Raw genomic sequence first — 20,902 nt, 5'->3', positions numbered from 1 at the left:
AACCCGTAATCTCATAAAATTTGATGAGATGGGTATACGGATCTTCATGATCCATTCCGGTGAATGGATTTGCATAGAGAAGTTGGAGGATTCCAGTCTTCATCTCCGTATTTCTTCCTCCACAGGCAAATTGCGCATTTCTTCTTGGATTAGTGGATATTTCGGTACGATTGTCATCCGCCATGTTTCCGTCACAAGCCTCTACCACCACTTCTTCGATTGGAACAAGTGCGGAAGTAGATGCTTCTTCTCTCTGGTTCCTCTCTTCGGCTAGTTTTCTTCTTCTTCGTGTTTTGCTATTGAGCTTCCGAAGTGTTCTTTCAATTTCCGGATCGAATTGAAGTTGCTCCCCGGTAGCTTTTCCTCGCATGCACTAGAATCTACAAAACTAACAAACCAAGTGAAACAAAAGAGGGATAGTAATAAAAGTAACAAAACTTAAAACAATGAATTATTGTAATGCTTGTAATATCGACACCAATCCCCGGCAACGGCGCCAATTTGTTGAAAAGTATATCTTCGGAAAATATTTTTATATCGTATCCACAGAGATTGGTTGATATTACCGCCGTTCTATAATCCAAATGTTGTAAGTTTAGAAAGTAACAAGGTTGTTTTGGTTGGAAAGTTATCTTGTGAGTAAATGTCACTAAAAACAGTAAAATGGTTTTAATCTAATGTAAAAGCTTGGCAAGATTGGAGTTCACTATTTCAAATGCTTATGATTCCTTATGATAAATAAATAGATTCAAGATTATTGATGATGTTCAAGTATCCTCTCAAAGTCATTTATGTCTAAATGATATTATGATAATCACTATATTGATCCTTAGACGATCTCTCCACCTAACTATCAATATAGCAATCTTTAATGCTTAATACCAAAGAAGAGTAATGAATAAATCTATCTCTACAACTTATTCACTACTTGAAAATCTGTTTTATGTCAAGACTCAAATAATCTCTCTCGACAACTACTCAAATCTGGTTTTCAACTTAGGGCAAAAACAATATTCAATACATCAACAGTCTTTATCATATATATAAATCAAATGGAATACATAAACATATGAGAATAGCTACTACCTCCAATCTTGACAAAAGGGGAGTTTAGCTCCTCTTCATCATTGTTACAAAGCAGAATGTTAAAGAAGAAAAACTCTGTTTTCTCTCTTACAAAATCTCTCAATGTCAAAAAATGTGTGAATAGTAATCAATGAATGAATCTGAATAATGTGTTTTTCTCTCCTAAAAGAGTTGACATTTCCTTAATTGATCTTTCCATCCAAAGCAGAAAAGCTATTCCAAGGCAGACACCAAAATGGCAAAACCAGCTGGCCTTCAAAACAACACTTTTGACCAAAAAATCAGCTTGCTGGATTCGCAGGGTTCGCGGGGCGAACTGAAGCTACCTCAGTTTCCTTGCTTTGCAAGCTTCATCCAAAATCTTCCATATTATGATGCTGCAATCCAAAGCTTTCTCATCCAAAAATTCTACAAAACTAACAAATATGTGAAATAACTATTCAAAACAAAATAAATTAAACCTAATTGCATTTATACAAAATAGTGAGAATAAAAGTGTGTAATTACATCAAAACTTGGTAAAAGGGACCAATAAAATGATATAAAAAGTAGTACTAATTGGTCCCTAACAGGTATCTACAAGGATTTCCCTAATCGCAGATTAAGAAGCAACTTCATCGTGGATTGTCACCATCGGATCTGCCCCAGTGTCTGGGAACTACATTCCTCTGATTAACCATTTCAGGGAGATTGACTTCTTGTGCTCTTGGGGTGGCCTACCCCATTACGAGCCTTGAAGTAACTTTGCCTCTAGTTGGCTGATTTTTGAGGGACTTCCCCTGATTCACTGATCTTCAGAGAGATTGATTGAATTTCACCTTGACTACTTCGAATTGACTGAATCTTGTAGAGATTTCTCGACGTGACTGCCTCTAATCAGCGAGATCTCGAAGCGGTTTGTCTTTCTGCTTGACAGAGTCTTCAGATATTCTGACTGATGTGATCAAGAGAAGTGGCTTGCCCCTGCTCAACAGAGGTCTCAGACATTATGCACTTTGAGATCATCAGGTTCCTCAATTCACGCTCATTGTGGTGAATCTCTTGATGTCAGATGCTTACTCATAAGTAAGACAAGTTCATTTTTGGAAATGATAATGCAATGTCATTTTTATGCGGTTTTGAAATCCAAACGTGCTCACTGAAATTCTGACATTTATTGAATGCATCATTGATAACGAACGTCACATATCAATATCGGCACATATGAGTAAATTGATGAGGAGTCAGTTTCAACACGATCATTCTGACTATAGTACGCCTTCGAAATAAACCTTTGCTTCAATTAGGTCTTTTGAGGGTTGTAACGTGGTCTGGTTCACGGTTTCAGAAAGAAAGGATATACGGCTCGACCCTATCCTAACCCACCCGCTCTTCATGATGTTCTCCAGTCCTACGTTCAGCTAGTTTGAAACAAACGCCCTTCTTCCAAAAGGGACTTGGGAGTGATGGTTAACGGACCCACGAGGTTTTTGGTGTGGCAGTCATGCACCTTCTGTTTGGTTTGGGTTCTCGGTAGCGAGACCCGCGAATTAGTTCTGTTGCACTAATTGCAACAAAGACGATTTTAGTTCGAAATTGTTAGCAGGAATAAGGGGGTTTACTATACTCGAACTAGGTTCCTCGTTAGAGGGTTGGGCAAATTCCTTAAGAGGTCTCCGATCGCGATTCTCGGCCATAGCTTTCTTAATTCGGATGAGTAAGAGGCGTGTACGAGTGTAACGTTCGGGTTCCGCTAAAGGATCTACTAAATTTCCGGTACTACGGTTCTTCGCATTTACCGGATAATAATGCCTTAGTCTAGATGGTGTAACAACATGATACGAAATTTGATGAAGTTGATCCCCGTCAACGGCGCCAAAAACTTGATCGGTGAATTCGCAAGTGCACGAATCGCGTCAGAGTAATATAAAAGAATATCGATCCCACAGAGACCAAATTGTCAATCTATTGATTACTATCGTTATGATGTTTATCTAAGGCGGTATAAAAGAGATATAGATGTTGCAAAATAACGGTAAATAATAAATGCATTGCAGATAAAGACAGGTTTGAATGTATATCACGTCAGTTAAGTGATGTTTCGATTGTCTAAATAGAACTACTTATAAGGCAATATTTTTTACTCTTGAAAATAATCCATTTAACAGGAACTGTCGCTTTCGCGTATTCAGAACCGAGTTTACCCTTAAATTAAGGCCTTTTATTGTCACTTATAAAATGTGCGCAGAATGCTAAATTAGTAAACTTATTTTTAAGAAATAAGACTCGTAAACTTAGTTGAAAAGTGATTTTGATTTGGAAAGTTTTACCCAAGGAGTTTCCTGATTTTAAATCTATCAACGCGTCTGAAAACAGTTTCAAAAATCGTTTTTCCTTAAAGTGGTAAAAATTCCTAGTTAACTAAGCCAAGGTTCTTTCGCACTCCTTGAATAGTTAAAACTAACCAAGTTTGTTTCAGAAAACTCAAGTTAAAAATCAAAATAACCTTTAAAGTATTTCTACAGATTCAATATGTGAAACATCTCTTTAACCGCAATCCTTATATTCTAACCTTTAAAAGATTTAGCCAGACATGGTAATACCAACAAATACAACGATATTGATCATGATGAAAAGTTGTTTTAGAATGTGAGGTGTAAAGAATGAGTAAAGCGTGTAAAATAAATAAAGTAAAGCGAAGACATAAATTAAATAAAATAAAGCGAAGACAGAAATTAAATAAAAAAAAGGGAGGCAAGTAAATAAATAAATAAAGCGAGACAAGTAGATAAATAAATAAAGCGAGACAAGTAAATAAATAAATAAAAGCGATAAAATAAGAACCTGCTCCAAACAGAGGCTTTAAATCTGGTACAAGGAAAATAAACCTCCGACTCTGAAGATAAAGACGTCAGCAACTCGAAGTGACCCAACTCAATCTCACTAAGGTGCGATAACCCCCCGATGTGACGGATTACCGCTTTTACAGATGAAGAATATAGTCTTAGTGTTGTAAACTAAGTTGGATCATTTGAATATGAAATGGAACGAACTATTTATAGAGGATTTCAACAGCTTGCAAAGACCATGGTGCCCTCCAACTTCTCCTTAGTGGGAACGTGATTTGCAAAGGTGGCGCCCGCCATCCCTTCATGGCGCCCGCCATGTGTGGAAATGGGAAAGATCATGGGAATGTGGCGGTTACCTTCTGGTTGAGGGCTGATGAGTCATGGCTTCTACTATAGCGGCCGCCATGTGCAACGCCATGTGTACAATATTCGCCAAAAAACCCTAATTTTAGGTCTTTTTGCTTTGTTTCTTCTAAAAGGGTCCCGGAAGAGCTAAATATCTAAAAAAACATAAAAGAGAGCATAATACAAACAAAATGATAATAAAGTCCTACGGCTACGGGGCGACAGAGACTCTGGGGGATAAATGAGTTACACGTAGGCCAGGCTACGGCTTAAAACTACTGAGGGACTAGAGGGATTCCACAAAAAATGGAAAGACTCAGCCGAGGAAAAAATAACATCTGTAGAGGATACGAATAAGTCAGGATAAAACTGAAGTATTCGACTCACGCTGGAGAAAAAATGATTTCACTAAGGAAATGCGCACTCCACTCAACTGGGGAAGAAATAAACTTCAACACAGGAGGAGCAAAAATTTATTATCCACTACCTGTTACTGGGTAAAGAGATAATAAAATTCTGACATAGAGAACATCCATCATTGGTTAGGATGAACATATCAAGGATGACTCGCTGAGGACACCCAAGAAGGAGTATTCATTACCGGTTACTGGGTAAGAATAGCCTTGCTGGGGAAAACTGCAGAAAATAGGATTTACAACTACCAGTTACTGGGCAGAAGACTAAGGGGTGAGAGTATCCGTCATCGGTTAGGATGAACATATCAAGGATAAACTCGATAGGGAAGAAAATCCGTCACCGGTTAAAGTGAACATATCAAGGATAGACTTGCCTAGAAAACGTCAAGGAGGATACCCGTCATCGGTTAGGATGAACATATCAAGGATATACCAACTAAACAAAAGGGGTAATTACATCTATCAAAAATTGGATAGAAAACCGTCGGAGAGAAAATCCGTCATCGGTTAGGATGAACATATCAAGGATTAATTCTGCGAGGGGACAAAGTAGAATTTACAACTACCGGTTACTGGGTAGAAGACCAAATCAAAGAGAAAATCTATCACCAGTTAGGATGAACATATCAATGATAGACTCTGAAAAGGGACAAAAGTAGGAATTACATCTATCAGTTACTGGACAGAATACCAAAGAAGAGAAAATTTGTCACCGGTTAAAGTGAACATATCAAGGATTGACTCTGCACAGGAAAAAGTAGGATTTACAACTACCGGTTACTGGGTAGAAAACCAAAGAAGAGAAAATCCGTCATCGGTTAAAGTGAACATCTCAAGGATTGACTCTCTGGGGAACAAAATAGGGATTACAACTACCTTTTTACTGGGTAGAATACCAAAGAGAGAATATTCGTCACTGGTTAAAGTGAATATATCAAGGATAGACTCTTGCGGGGGAAAGAAAGATATTCGTCACCTGGTTAAGATGAACATATCAAGGATATACTTTCTGGGGAATAGATCCGCTAGGGATTCTACTGAGGAAAAAAAGGGTACTCTTGTCGGGCATTGGGCAAGAAGTAACAAACTGCAACCTAAGAAGAGGATTACCAGTTACTGGGTGATAGACTCTTAGAGGACCAAAATATATATCTAGGTAAGAGCTAGAAAGAAGACGGTCAATCAAGACTTAACCCAATGAAGACATAACTCAAGGGGAGTAATTCCATCCAGGAAATTTACTGGAGAGGAAACTGAAATAACAACCATCCACGAGGAAACAAACTCAGTGGGGGAAATAGAGAAAGGTTAAAGTCTTTCTGCTTAAGGGGCTGACGCTCTACAATTGAAGGAGGACAGACACCAAATTTGGTATGGGGATAAAGTACCGCCATAACAGAGAATGAGAATCTCAAACAAATCAAATATGAAGATGCAGGATATGCAAATTATGAAATTGTATGGATGTATATGTATATGTATATATGATGATTTATGCTGACAAAACGATCACAACGGATACAGAGGTGTCGCGAAGAAATTGAATCACCGGTACAATCCTCGGTCAATCCACAAAATATGGAGACAACTGCTGGAGAACAAAGAGATCAACATCCCAAAGGGCTCAACCCTGGCTGGGGAAAAAGGAGATCTGCTGAGGACGGAACATCCAATCTGTGGGGAATTTTAGGTCAATACCATAAAAATGGGAGACAACCCTACAGAGAAAATAATCAACAAAAGTTGCTCAAAAACCAGAAGGAAACCCTGACTGGGAGCAAGGACACATGGCGATTGGTGGGGACACCAATGCGATCTACTGGGGGAAATAAAACATCTCTAATGAAGATCGACTTGCTGAGGAAATACGAACTCCGCTGGGGAAGGCCGAAACTCTGTTGGAGAAGGCAAAAACACTGTTGGGGACAAGGACACGCCGCAGGGTATCTGAGTCAACCAACTCAGCTGGGGATAAAGAAAGAAGTTCTGTCGGGGATCAAACACTCCGCCGAGGAACTGAATCAACATAAACGTCTAGGGATACCGCAAAGGTTAACTGCTTGGGGAACCTATGATGCTTCATACTTAAGGACTTGCTATTTACTGAAATGCGGTTGATATTCCTTTTACTTGCTTTGGAAAAATTCTTGCTTTTATATTAAAGAAAACTTGATTTTGATTTAAAAATTTTATTTCAAAATGATCATAATAAAATTTAAAACTATTGGCTGAAGTAAATAAGAGTAGAAACAATTGGATAAAAGCTCAACTTTATTTAATAGAATGGTAGTCTGTAAATGTGAAGACTCCATAGATTTTACAAAGTTGAAAAATGGTAATTTACATGGAAAAGGGTTACATTGAATACAAATAATCCTTAATCCCTCTACCAAATCTTGATATCCACTATGCTCTTGACCGCTGCTGGAGATGAACTAGTGTCAACCTTTGTGCTCAAACAAGTCTTCAAAATCACTGAAGATCAGCAGAATGTAGTTACTTGCCATAATCCCTAATTTTCGCATAAGTTGCCCCAAGGTGAGGTACTCAACTTATCGGGATTTTTTTTCTGTTTTTATGTCTCTAATTTTTGTCTGGATCGCCCTTTCGAGTTTTCAATCCACCGAGACGCTCATTTTTGCCTAAGCCGCCCTTTCAGGTTTCCAACTTAGCGAGCTGTTCTTTTATTATTTAGGCGAAGTATTTCTTGACTGCATCCGCGTTCACAGGACGAGTGAACTCTTCACCATCCATAGTTGTAAGAATCAATGCACCACCTGAAAAGGATCTCTTGACAACATATGGGCCTTAATAATTAGGAGTCCACTTTCCTCTGGAATCTGGTTTGAATGATAAAATCTTCTTGAGCACAAGGTCACCTTCTCTGAACACTCGAGGTTTAACCTTCTTATCAAAAGCCTTCTTCACCCTCTGCTGATATAACTGACCATGACACATGGCAGTCAATCTCTTCTCTTCAATCAAATTCAACTAATCAAACCTAGTTTGACACCATTCAGCTTCGGTCAACTTGGCTTCCATGAGCACACGCAATGAAGGAATCTCAACCTCTATGGGGAGCACTACTTCCATACCATATGCAAGAGAGAAAGGGGTTTCCCCTGTTGAAGTGCGGACGAATGTACGATACCCATGCAAAGCCAATGGGAGCATCTCATGCCAATCCTTATATGTGACAACCATCTTATGGATAATCTTCTTGATGTTCTTATTCGCAGCTTCAATAGCCCCATTCATCTTAGGTCTGTAGGGAGAAGAATTATGATGTGCAAACTTGAAGTATTTACAAAGAACTTCCACCATATTGTTATTCAAGTTCGATCCATTATCAATAATGATCTTACTTGGCACACCATAACAGCATATGATCCGATTCTTGATAAACCTTACAACAACTTGCTTGGTTACATTTGCATACGATGCCGCTTCAACCCATTTTGTGAAGTAGTCAATTGCCACTAAAATGAAACGACGTCTGTTCGAAGCTTTAGGCTTAATCATCCCAATCATATCAATTCCCCACATGGAGAAGGGCCATGGGGAAGAGATAACATTCAAAAGTGTCGGAGGGACATGAATCTTATCAGCATAAATTTGACACTTGTGGCACTTCTTCACAAACTTGCAACATTCAGATTCCATTGTCAGCCAATAGTAACCTGCTCGCAACATCTTCTTCGCCATTGCATGTCCATTGGAATGAGTACCAAAGGAACCTTCATGCACTTCAGTCATCAACAAGTCTGCTTCGTGTCTATCCACGTATCTGAGCAAAACCATGTCGAAGTTTATGTTGTATAGTACATCACCATTCAAGTAGATATTACCGGCTAATCTTCTCAAAGTCTTCTTATCTTTCAAAGATGCCCTAGGCGGGTAAATCTGACTTTGGAGGAAACATTTGATGTCATAATACCATGGCTTCTCGTCTTTGATCTTTTCAATAGCAAACACATGAGCTGGCCTATCAAGACGCATCATAGATAAATTGGGAACTTCATTCCAATATTTTATTATAATCATTGATTCCAACGTTGCAAGAGCATCTGCCATCCGGTTCTCATCTCGAGGGATATGATGAAACTCAACCTTTGTAAAGAAAGTTGAAATCCTCCTCGCATAATCTCTATACGGTATCAAACCGGGTTGATTTGTCTCCCATTCTCCTTTGATCTGATTCATAACCAAAGCCGAATCACCGAAGACATCCAAATACTTGATTCTGAGGTTCATGGCCTCTTCAAGCCCCATAATGCAAGCTTCACATTCTTCCATGTTGTTTGTATACTTAAAAGTCAATCTAGCTGTAAACGGTAAGTGCGTCCCTTGAGGAGTAATAATCACTTCCCCAATGCCATTTCCATATTGATTAACAGCTCCATCAAATACCATGCCCCAACAGGAACCAGGTTCTGGCCCTTCTTCAAGAAATGGTTCATCATAATCTTTCATTTTCAAGTACAAAATCTCTTCATCAGGAAAGTCATACTACACTGACTGATAATCTTCAATCGGTTGGTGAGCCAAATGGTCAGCCAAGATACTACCTTTGGTCGCTTTCTGAGATCGGTATTCGATATCATACTCTAATAACAACATCTTCCAACGGGCAATTCTCCCAGTTAAAGTAGGCTTCTCAAATATATACTTGATTGGATCCATTTTGGATATCAACCAAGTGGTATGATTCAACATATACTAGCGCAGACGCTTAGCAGCCCAATCCAATGCACAACAAGTCTTCTCAAGCATTGAATACCGAGTCTCGCAGTCGGTGAACTTCTTACTGAGGTAGTAAATTGCAAATTCTTTCTTCCCAGTCTCATCTTGCTGACCAAGAACACAACCCATACTATCTTCTAGCACAGTCAAATACATGATCAACGGTCTTCCTTCAACAGGTGGAGACAAAATATGAGGTTCAAGCAAATATTCCTTGATATTGTCAAATGCTTTCTGGAAATCTTTGGTCCAATCACAAGACCGATCTTTCAGAAGAAGCTTGAATATAGGCGCACATGTGGCCGTCATGTGGGAAATGAATCTGGAAATATAATTCAAGCGGCCGAGAAAACCTCTGACTTGCTTCTCAGTTTTGGGCGCAGACATCTCTTGTATTGCTTTGACCTTGGCGAGATCAACTTCAATACCCTTCTCGCTGACAATAAAACCCAACAACTTACCAGAACGAACACCAAAAGTACACTTATTGGGATTCAAGCGAAGTTTATACTTCCTCAAACGCTGAAATAGCTTCAACAAATGCTCAACATGTTCCTCTTTATCAATTGATTTAGCAATCATGTCATCGACATAAACTTCAATCTCTTTATGCATCATATCATGAAAAAGAGTAGTCATTGCTCTCTGGTAAGTTGCACCAACATTCTTTAAACCGAAAGGCATCACTCTATAATAGAATGTTCCCCAGGGTGTAATGAATGTGGTCTTCTCCATATCTTCGGGTTCCATCTTGATCTGATTATATCTGGAAAATCCATCCATAAACGAAACGACTTTGAATTTAGCAGTATTGTCTACCAACATATCAATGTGTGGCATATGGAAATCATCTTTAGGACTGGCTTTATTCAAATCTCTATAATCAACACACATGCGGACTTTTCCATCTTTCTTCGGCACATGCACAATATTGGCCACCCATTACGGATACTCAGCTGTCACAAGAAAACCGACATCAATCTGCTTCTGAACTTCCTCTTTGATCTTCACAGGCATATCAGGATGCGTTCTTCTCAACATCTGCTTGACTAGCGGGCATTCTGGCTTCAACGACAATCTATGCTCCACAATCTCAGAATCCAACCCAGGCATGTCTTAATAGGACCAAGCGAACACATCTGAATATTCTCGAAGAAGATCAATCAACCCCTTCTTAGCATCTGGACATAGTCGAGACCCAATCCTAACTTCCTTCACATCATCCTCGGAAGCCAAGTTGACTAGCTCAATCTGCTCTTCGAATGGATGAATAATCTTTTCATCTTGCTCAAGAAGACGAGACAATTCCTCTCTCACTTCTACATCACTTTCCTCCTCGGCCTCAAACACAGGGAATTCAAAATTTGGAGAAGGAGAAGGATCATTGTATTTAATGGGATTAGGAACCAACCTGCATAATGATTTGATATTTTGATTTTAGAGAAGTGAATTTGTGACCAAATATTGTGCAGATGGACAATTATATTGTTTATTTATGTTTTTTTGTGATTACCATTTTCAGAATAAAGCAAAAAGTAAAAATAAACATCAAAGATGTGGATGAATAGAATTAATTTTATTAATGATCAATTTAAAATGCCCAAATAATGTTCACTTATCCCTTAGGCATAGAAGAATGATTTTAAAATATAAAAGCAATTACTTAGATTGATGCAAAATAACAGGAATATCAACAGCAGTCCAATTGTTGCATGTCCTTCCATGCGTAACAAAGTTGGTGCAGTCTTCCTCTTCGCTATCCTCTAGCACAACAACTAAGTGTTGTTCATTGCTGTAGCGGTGTATTCGTCGCTATATGATCTATTGATTAAATCATAAGCAAAGCATACAATGAATATAGAGTCGCCACCGCACTTTTATTTATCCTAAGGACTGGCTAAAAAGCGAACAAAAGCCTAAGAAGTTTTACACGTAGAAAACTAATAAAAAGATCAGAGATCGGGGTAAGGGGTAAATTACGCAATGGGAAGGTGTTAGGCACCCAATGCGTCCTAGGTACTCCTAGGGAGCCCTTTTCACACTTTGTTGTTTGAAAATTATTATTTGTCATGACATAAGTAATGTGCAAACATGATTGGGATGATGAGAAAAGAATGTACATGTTAATTATTTTTGTGTTCGAACGGATGAACCCGTTGCCTACGTACCTTCCATCAAAGGTAAGGATCAAAACGCCGTAGTTCGGCTAAAAACTTCCAAAAGTTAGTGGATTCAATTTTAAACACAAGCCCTAAGGTTTTACGTTACCCATGGGAGAAAACTCAACCTTATATAACAACTAGTCCACCATGTGAGAAAAGCTTCAACTTGCCAGAGAGGGGTTAACCCTATAATAGGCAAGGAAGACTTACAATTCATCTACTAAGGACAAATAGGTGAGATTAATATCAACCAACTAGGGTAAATCAAACCTATAGCTAATGTATGAAAACTTAACAAACATGGACAAAGCCACAAAATCATTTGAATGGGTGAAGTTATTTGGATTATTTACAAAAAGGTCAAAGTATGATTAAAGTCAATTCAGAATGAAGTATTTACAAAAATGAAGTTTGGAAAAATCATGGACTTAAGGTCCAAGTTTCTAATTTGGAAAGAAGGTGAGAATATTTGCACAACACTTATTTCAAGTTTTTTAAAACATGTGTGAAAAGGTAGGACACAATGGGATGAACGGAATGGTGGAATGTATGTAAAACTTCTTAAGTGGTTCGCCTCTTGAAGTCATATAAAAGATGACTCAAGTGGGTCCTTAGGAATAGGCTACAAATGAGCAATAATATGAACATGGTAACAGATGAAAGTAAATAAAAGCGGATACTGGATGCCACTCAATGGTCTTATACCTGTCTCCTAAAACAAGTAAGGATATCAGAAGCCACTCTATGGACTTACACTAATCTCCATCAGGATAAAACAAAAAAAATAAAACAGGGAAGTCAACTGCCAATCTATCTGGACTTAGGTTAACCTCCACAGTATGATCCTAGGAGTACAAATGCCACATCACAGGGACTTACAATGAATCCTCACATACAACAACAATGCTCAAACGAAGAGCAAAGAAGATATGAGTGACCAATGAGGTCTTACACTCTATCTCTTCCATGTCATGGGAACAGATGCCAACTCACAGGGACTTATAACTGGTTCCTCAATGGGAAAACATCAATGTCACAAGGACAAAAGAAGTGATCATGCACTAATGGCAAACAAAGATGATAAATGCCCAATGGCAATCAATGGTAGTAAATGCACAATGGCAATCAAGTAATCATGTATAAATGAATCAAGTAATCAATCACATAAATTCAAGTAGCACACGCTATAACCATTCATAAGGCTCAAGCAAAAGGGTTTGACTATGAAAGTCCACTGTAAGAGGTAAGTGTCGCTCTTAACCTGGCCATTGAAGGGCTCAGGTGAAGCAGATGAAAGGATATGAGGGGTGTGCCTCATTGCTTCTATCTCATGTCCGAGAGAGCATGTAAATATAAGAATGTGGGGGAGTTCAGAAAGATGGAACTCTTTCCCCGATTAGACTCGATAGATCTTGGGTTGGGATCTCGATGCTACAACCATGTAATGGGAGCAATGAGAAGACTCACTGAATAGTGGGAGATAGGCTACTTATCTCTACCTTCCACCAATTGCCTCAAATGAGGACTTTTCCTGCTTGGGACAAATATAAACATACACAATCAATGCCTCTTAAGGAGGACTTCAGACAATTTGCCCGGCCAAATAACAGACCGGGTCTCCAGACTACATGAAGAAGAAGGTTCTATACCTCAATGCAAGTTGCTATTTAAGCAAAGCAAAGCAAGTTCTTAAGAGAACTGAGCGACTAAAGGGTACCTGGAAACAATCCAATAAAATTAGCATCCCATTCATAAACAGATAACAACATAAGAATCAATTAACAAAGTACAATTATACAAATAATGATGTGCATAGCACAAGGCTCACATGAACCGAACATCCTACAAAACAAATACATTAGTCATATGTGTCAAGTAACACAATCCATAATGTGGAGCAAATTCCTTAATCATTAACTCCTTAACCTGAAAAGGCACAATTCACTTCAAATGTAAGTAACATGACCACTAGGACTAGCCTAGGGTCAAAAAGATGGAAAAATCTTAAAACAGCAGCCAATTCATGATTAAATTCAAATAATATCAATAACAAAGGGATCCCGATTGGTCCCATATTCAAACTATGCACACATTTCTATTTATGCAACATGGAAGGCAAAAGATGCAATATTAAACCACATACAAGCAACCAGCAAGATCACATCCAAATAAATGCCAAAATGGCACCAAAAAATCCACAAAAATTACATTCTAACCAGAAGACATTCAGCAAGCCACATGTTAATTTTCAAGTCATTTGGACTAGTAGATCAATAGGAATTAATTAAACATGACAAGGCATGCAACAACTACATCAAATGAAGTCCAAAATTATGCACCAACTTCAATCTAATGGTAAACAGTAATGGTGCATTATAAATCAGTAGGACCAAAGCCAAAAGATAGCTACATGTGTTAAGAACTATCCTATCAATTTTCATGGTCATTAGACTAAGTATGTGCATATGGCAACATGTAGACTAAAGGTTACACAAGTGAAGCTCTAACATGCTAGGAAGCAAGGAAAAATATGAATCAAATCGAAAATGGATTGTAAAAATCCACAAAAATTCACAGGGGATGTTAACATGTTAAACAAGCTTCATGCAAAAATTCAAGGCCATTGGCCAGAGGTAAGCATGGTAAACAATTAGGGGAACTCAGCATATCACTTGATGTCACATTACTTCATACTCAAATTTACTAATTCATATATAATAAACCATAGACTCGAAAATTACCAAACCTATGTCAAAAAATCCAGAAGGATGTCAAGAATCAATATCTCAATTTTCATTTAATTTGGCTTAAGCATATGGTTTCTATAATTAAAATGGCAAAGTATGTGAAATTTATCTACATTAAAAAGACCTCCATGTCACTCAAATTTCCTACCAAGCAACAACTTTGTTTTTAATTCTGTAAAAAAGTAGGAAAAAAATAAAGATCAACAAAAAAAGTCTTGCATTTTTTGGATTATTTTTGATGATTATATGAATTTTTTTTTAAGTCTTTAAATAATTATTGCAATTTTTATTTGGATTTAATATGAGTTTATTAAATTAATTATGGAGCTAATGGCAGAAGCATAATAAGCTGCTTCTAAATCAAAACGTTGCCGTTCCACTAAAGTGACGTGGCCTCATCTCATTGGCTCTGGCATTGAAAAACACGGATCCAAAATTGAAACGCGCTCAGGAAGATCAATGAGCGAAATTTCCCAGAAACGCATGAGCTTCATCGTCTTCGTTCAAAGCGTTCTTCGTCGCAAATCCAGTTTTCGCAAATGGCAACGAAAATCAACAAACTATATACCGGTCGAACCGGTTTTGCATCAGGAACAAGAATACGGTCTCAATTTCACCAATCGATCAATATATAGGACGAATCGAAGGATAAAAGGACGGCGTCGGAAACCTAAAATCGCGATAGCTCAACCAAAATCCAACAGTTTCTAATTCTACAATCGGATATACAATCTACAATGAATATACTACAGAACTCCTAACAAAATCGAAGCATCTACGAGTTGTGATTTCCAACCTTCCGAAGCTAGCAGCGATGGATCCGGCGTGAGATGAAACTTGCAATGGCGAAACAGATGTTGCCAAGCGTCGTAGCAGGTGTGTGGAGCGCTTCTTGTAGCTCGAAAGTCTCCTAATCCTACCAATTCTTGGACTGTGATGGAAGCTCACAGGTTTTTGCCACAGTTGCGAAATGCGGATGATTCTCGATTCCACCTGCAAACAGAAGATTCACAGCCAATACAGAAGAGGAAATGCAGCAAGATTTTCTCAAAGATTTCTGCAATTCATCAATTGAAGCCAAAAAGTGTGATGAAACTTCTCGTGAAAAAAAAATGAGAGAGAAGAGTGAAAATTTTCTGTTATTTCTGTTATGATGCAAAGTGTGTTTGTGCAGATTGTGATTAGGGAGTATTTCTGTTAGAGATTAGTAATATATACCCAATGCTTAATCCATTCTTAATCAAAAAATTAGTGAAAATGGATGTTTAGAGTAAAATGGTTTATGTGCAAATTCTGGATTTTTCTCTTCAATGCTTAGGAGCAAGTTCCTGCAGAATTAACACTTGAAACCAGTCCAAAATATCATTTGGGAGCTGTTGGTGTAAGCCTTATTTGCAAATTCCCAATATTTTCAAATGTGGACCATTTTGCCCCTCTCCTTAAATTGATTCACTTCAAAAATGGCATTTTGCATGGAGCCTTTTCCAAAAAATCCAATTATGCAACTTTGAAGTACACATTAAATGGAGTTTGTGCATATAAAGAACTTGCATTTTGGATAAACCATGTGGTAGTTATGCCCTCCCGATTACGGGTCTTTTTTGAAATTCATCTGATCATATCTTGCAAACCACACACTGGATTTTTGAGTTCTTGGACTTTTTGGAAAGGTGAGAACAAGATCTACATCTGTCATGTTGAACAATTTTTCATTTGAAGCTTTCTTGGACTTCTGTTTTTGAGGTCAAAAACTTTCCACTTTTGGAAACTTCAGTTACCAGTCACCTGCTATCTTGGGAAACTTTCTGTCTGACCTCAATTCCTTCAACCTTGGCCTTTGAAATGCCAAATGAAGTTTATATAGACATGAATAAGATCTTTTCAACCATTTCCAATCATCAACTCACTGATTAAATGCACAGTTGACCACAGTTGACTTTTGTTGACTTTTGGTTGACTGGGCCATGTTCTGATGAATTTCAAGCCTCTTTCACATGAGATCTTGATTCCAAATGATGTCACAAGTTATATGAACTCTTTTTGAATGATCATGGTGTCCAAATTCTTCAAGAATGGCCACCCTCTATTGCTCAAGGTCTGATTTGACTGATTAACTGATGATTGCTTCAGCTGCAAGCAACATGGTTAGATGACAATATTTTTGTACTTTTGGTTAGTAAACATATGAAAAGCAATGACATACAAATGCAATACATGCTTGGTGATCAAGAACCACACTCACAAGGTATCCCACCCACTAAGAGGGAAGCTAGGGTATGCAATGATCCTTGAGGCCATGATATGATATGATATGGGCCATGAGGGATCTTAGGGCCAAAATTGGGGTCTTACAGATGCCCCTATTTAAGGTCATTCTAGCCGGAGAAGTGAAGTTTAGAAATCTTCATTTCGACGCGGTAGAATGGGCTTAAATAATAGTAATGAGACAAATTTTGGTCCCTAAGAGACCTCATGATGCAGATGTATGCATGCAAAAGCAAATTCTGTGGAGAATATATTGTTCACACAGAAGAAAAAGACGATCCATCGGAGTAATACACTCACCAGGAACAGAGACTCTAATAGGACTCTTATTAGGGGATAGTAAGAAAAAGAATGCGTGAGCAGGACACGACTCTGATTAGGGAAATAACAAAACTGACACAGCATGAACAAGACACGACTCCGATTGGGGATAACAGATATCGGACTGGAGAGCTTGCTGGGGAAGCAAAGGACTCGCACTGGGGAATAAAGAATTCCAGAGGAAAATAAATCCATAGGAAAGACATAAGCTGACTCAAATATCCAGAAAGGATACTTCGGATAAAAAATCCGGACTCGGACCAGGAAAAGATTCACAGAGAACCTCCCTGCCGGGAAAATGCATATACTGGGGAACAACACCCATATAGCAAAGGGTAAAAATCACCAAAGGAAACTCCGCAGGGGACTGTCTAACAAAGAGACTCTCCTGGGAAAAGCAGCAAGAAATGAGGTGTTACCGGTATAAGGGTAACAAACTCAGGAAGAATGAATATCTAAGACCGGTATAAGGGTGAGAGATATCAATCAACCAACATCTGAGAAAGACCTACAAAGGGTATAAAAACTCAGGAAAATCTGACTCCACAAGGGACCAAAGTCATAATAGGGAGTAGAAAGGAAGGGACACCAGGGATACCGAGGTATATAATAGGTGACTAACCGAAACGTGAATTGGTATATATGCCAAGACACTCATCATCCGAAAGGAGGGCTTGAAAAAGCAAATCGACTTAAAGGATGGACATTCGAATCCACAACGGGAAAACGAATCTTACTCAACTGGGGACACAAACCCAAAGAGTGCATGAGATATAATATCCATTACCGGCAGACCGTGGATAATAATACTCGCATGAGACATATTATCTATTACCGTCAGAACGTAGATAATAAACTCGCATGGTAAGAAACACCAGAGATACCGAAGTATATAATAGGTGATCTACCGAAAAAGTGAATTGGTATATATGCCAAAACACACATCCGAAACACAAACTGGTTAAAGGATGGATATTCGATTCTACAAAGAATACGAATCTTGCTCAGGTGGGGAAAGTCAACAAAAGGATTCCAACTAAAGAGCGCATGAGAAATATTATTCATTACCGGCAGACCGTGAATAATACACTTGAAAGGACAAGACACCAGAGATACCGAAGTATATAATAGGTGACTAACCAAAAAGAGAGACAATTGTTACCAAGCATCCGGGTAAACGAAAGACAACTCAAAGGGATAAATTGCAAGCATCCGGCAATTATCCAACAACAAGAATATTCGACTCCGCAAAGGGAAATAACGAATCTTACTCGACCAGGGAAACACAAAAGGCTTCAACTGAAGAGTGCATGAGATATATCATCCATTACCGTCAGAACGTGGATAGTATACTCGCATGGAAGATTATCCACAACCGGTATAAGGGTTAATAAAGGATAAATCGACCGAAAAGAAAGGCATCGGGATACCAAACAGGCATATAATGATGACCAATCGAAGGGAGTAACAACATTACCAACAAAAGGGTAAATGAAAGACTCACTGGGGATAAATTGCAAGCATCCGGCAATTATCCACAAAACTGGGGATACATTGATAAACAATCAACGATCTGGGGAACAAATCACTAGCAAACGGTGAAAAGACCCACTGGCGACTTCAAAAGGATAACATTGCAAGCATCCGGCAATGATCCAGAAGACTGCTGGGAATACAAGTGCTTACTCAAGAGCAACTATCCAAGGCAGGGAGGAATATCAACATCGAATATTGAATGAAGATAACCACAAAGGGGATTAGGGTTTATATCTACCGAATACGGGGTAGGAGACCAAAAACTCTAGCTGAGGAAACAAGGGGTTTAACAATACCGACTACTGGGTAAGAAACCAAAGACTCAGCTGAGGATAAAATTGCTAGCAACCGGCAATTATCCACATGTATCATAAGATACCACTCCGCTGGAGAGAAAAATCACAGCGACATAGGATTTACAACTACCGAATACGGGGTAGAAGACCGCAAACTCCACTGGGGATATAAATCACCACAGGGAACAAAACTCTGTTAGGGATAAAACCACAACAACAGAAGATCCACCAACAACCAGACCGAACCACAAAGGTTACCGCTGCTAGGGGAAAAGAGATAGGACTTACAACTACCGGTATAAGGGCAGTAGCCATACTCTGGTGGGAATAACCACAAATTAGGGTTTACATCTACCGAATACGGGGTAGAAAACCAAAAATTCTGCGTGGGGATAGAATAAATCACGAATCCGCACGAGAAACCAAAATGAGGTTTATAACAAACCACAAACTCTGCTGGAGAGTAGGGAATTAAGATTTACGACTACCGACTATCAGGTAGAAAACCAACAACTCTGGCTGGGGACTAAAAGGTATATAACCACAAGTTCTGCCAAGAAAGCCAGGAAAACAGGACTTACAACTACCGGTATAAGGGTAGAGGCCCAAAATCGACTCTTGCGGAGGAATGAAAAGTATATAACCACAAATTCCGCCAAGAGGAAAGGAACAATAGGACTTACAACTACCGGTATAAGGGTAGAGGCCCGAAACTCCGCTGGGGATAACCCACTGGGAATCACGATATAGACGACAAACGTCAATTCGGGAATAATCCGAAAAGACAGACTGAATCAAGACACGTCCTAATGAGGATATAACTCAAATAGGAACATCCATCCCAATATATGTGTTGGGAGGAAACGGAAGAAACCGTCATCCACGAGGGTATATCTCAGTGGGGAACTGCAGAAGGACAGACAAACATTTTCTGCTTATGGGGTTGACTCTATATGGAGAGATTTAACACCCGACATCTGCTTAGGAAGATCTATAAAGATCTATATCACCATAGCAGGGAACAACAAACAAAGGATATATGGCGAAAATGCAACATGAATATCTGAATGTTTTATGAATATGCATGAATATGCGTGGTTTATGTTTGATGAATGCTGACAAAACAGACATTTCTAACACAACAGGTCCAGGAATCAAACGTCCGGTATTACACTTCCAGGGGAAAAAACCAACTGGAAAGCCAATTCTGCTGGAGATCTACCTGCTATAACAGCAAAGATCTGCGGGTACTGCTGGGAAGCAGAAGCAAAAGAATCAGAGATATCATGAGAATACCAAATCTGAGCAATGGATCAGCGAATCACCCCAACTAGGGTACAGAAAGTCACAACGGGCGAAGAGCCATCAAGACAAATCCGTTGGGGAACAAGAGAAAATCTCACAGTCCTGCAGGGGATCCTAGCAACACTGCTACGGAAACGGATCCAACATAACTCCATTGGGGAATAATCCACTGAGGGAGCAAAGGTCATCCAGATAGAGTTTGGCTGCACAAGCAACTCTACTGGGGATATCATCAACTACTCTCTTGGGGAACAACCCACTGAGGAAGGAAAGCACCAAACAAGTAGATTCTGCAACAAACCACTCTACTCGGGGCGACATACATCTGATGGATCACATCAGCAGATTCTGCAACAAAATCCGCTCTACTGAGGATCGAAAAGTGATCAGGAAATCAATACAATCTCTGGATGACGGAGCTATCAACCGACCATACCGGGGATTGAAGAGGTTCAACAGGCAATATTGCCACAACAACCGCTCTGCAGACAAATGCTGGAGAAAGATGGATGAAAATACTGGGATATCAACCCAATCAACCATGGAGTAGGAAAATAAATCCCGCTCTGCTGAGAATAACCATTCTGATAGAGAGAAAGTAAACAACTCCACTGACGACTTTGCCGGGGAAAAGGTAAAGTACCGGGTATCAAACCACTGACTTACCGAGTCTTCCAAAAGGAAAGCGACCGTGCTGAGAAAACAGATAAATCCGCTGGCAACTGCGCTGGGGAGAGTGACAACAACTCTGCTCGCGACTGCAATGGGGATATCAATAACAGCTCTACTGTGACAAGGAGACAAATAAAGTCTGGGGATAGCGACCCACTGGAGAAAGTGACGAGGCACCAA

The sequence above is a fragment of the Lathyrus oleraceus genome, chromosome 1, assembly GCF_024323335.1.
Source record: "Lathyrus oleraceus cultivar Zhongwan6 chromosome 1, CAAS_Psat_ZW6_1.0, whole genome shotgun sequence".
NCBI lineage: Eukaryota > Viridiplantae > Streptophyta > Magnoliopsida > Fabales > Fabaceae > Lathyrus > Lathyrus oleraceus.
The sequence above is the reverse complement of the archived record's forward strand: the minus strand, read 5'-3'. Positions refer to the sequence as shown.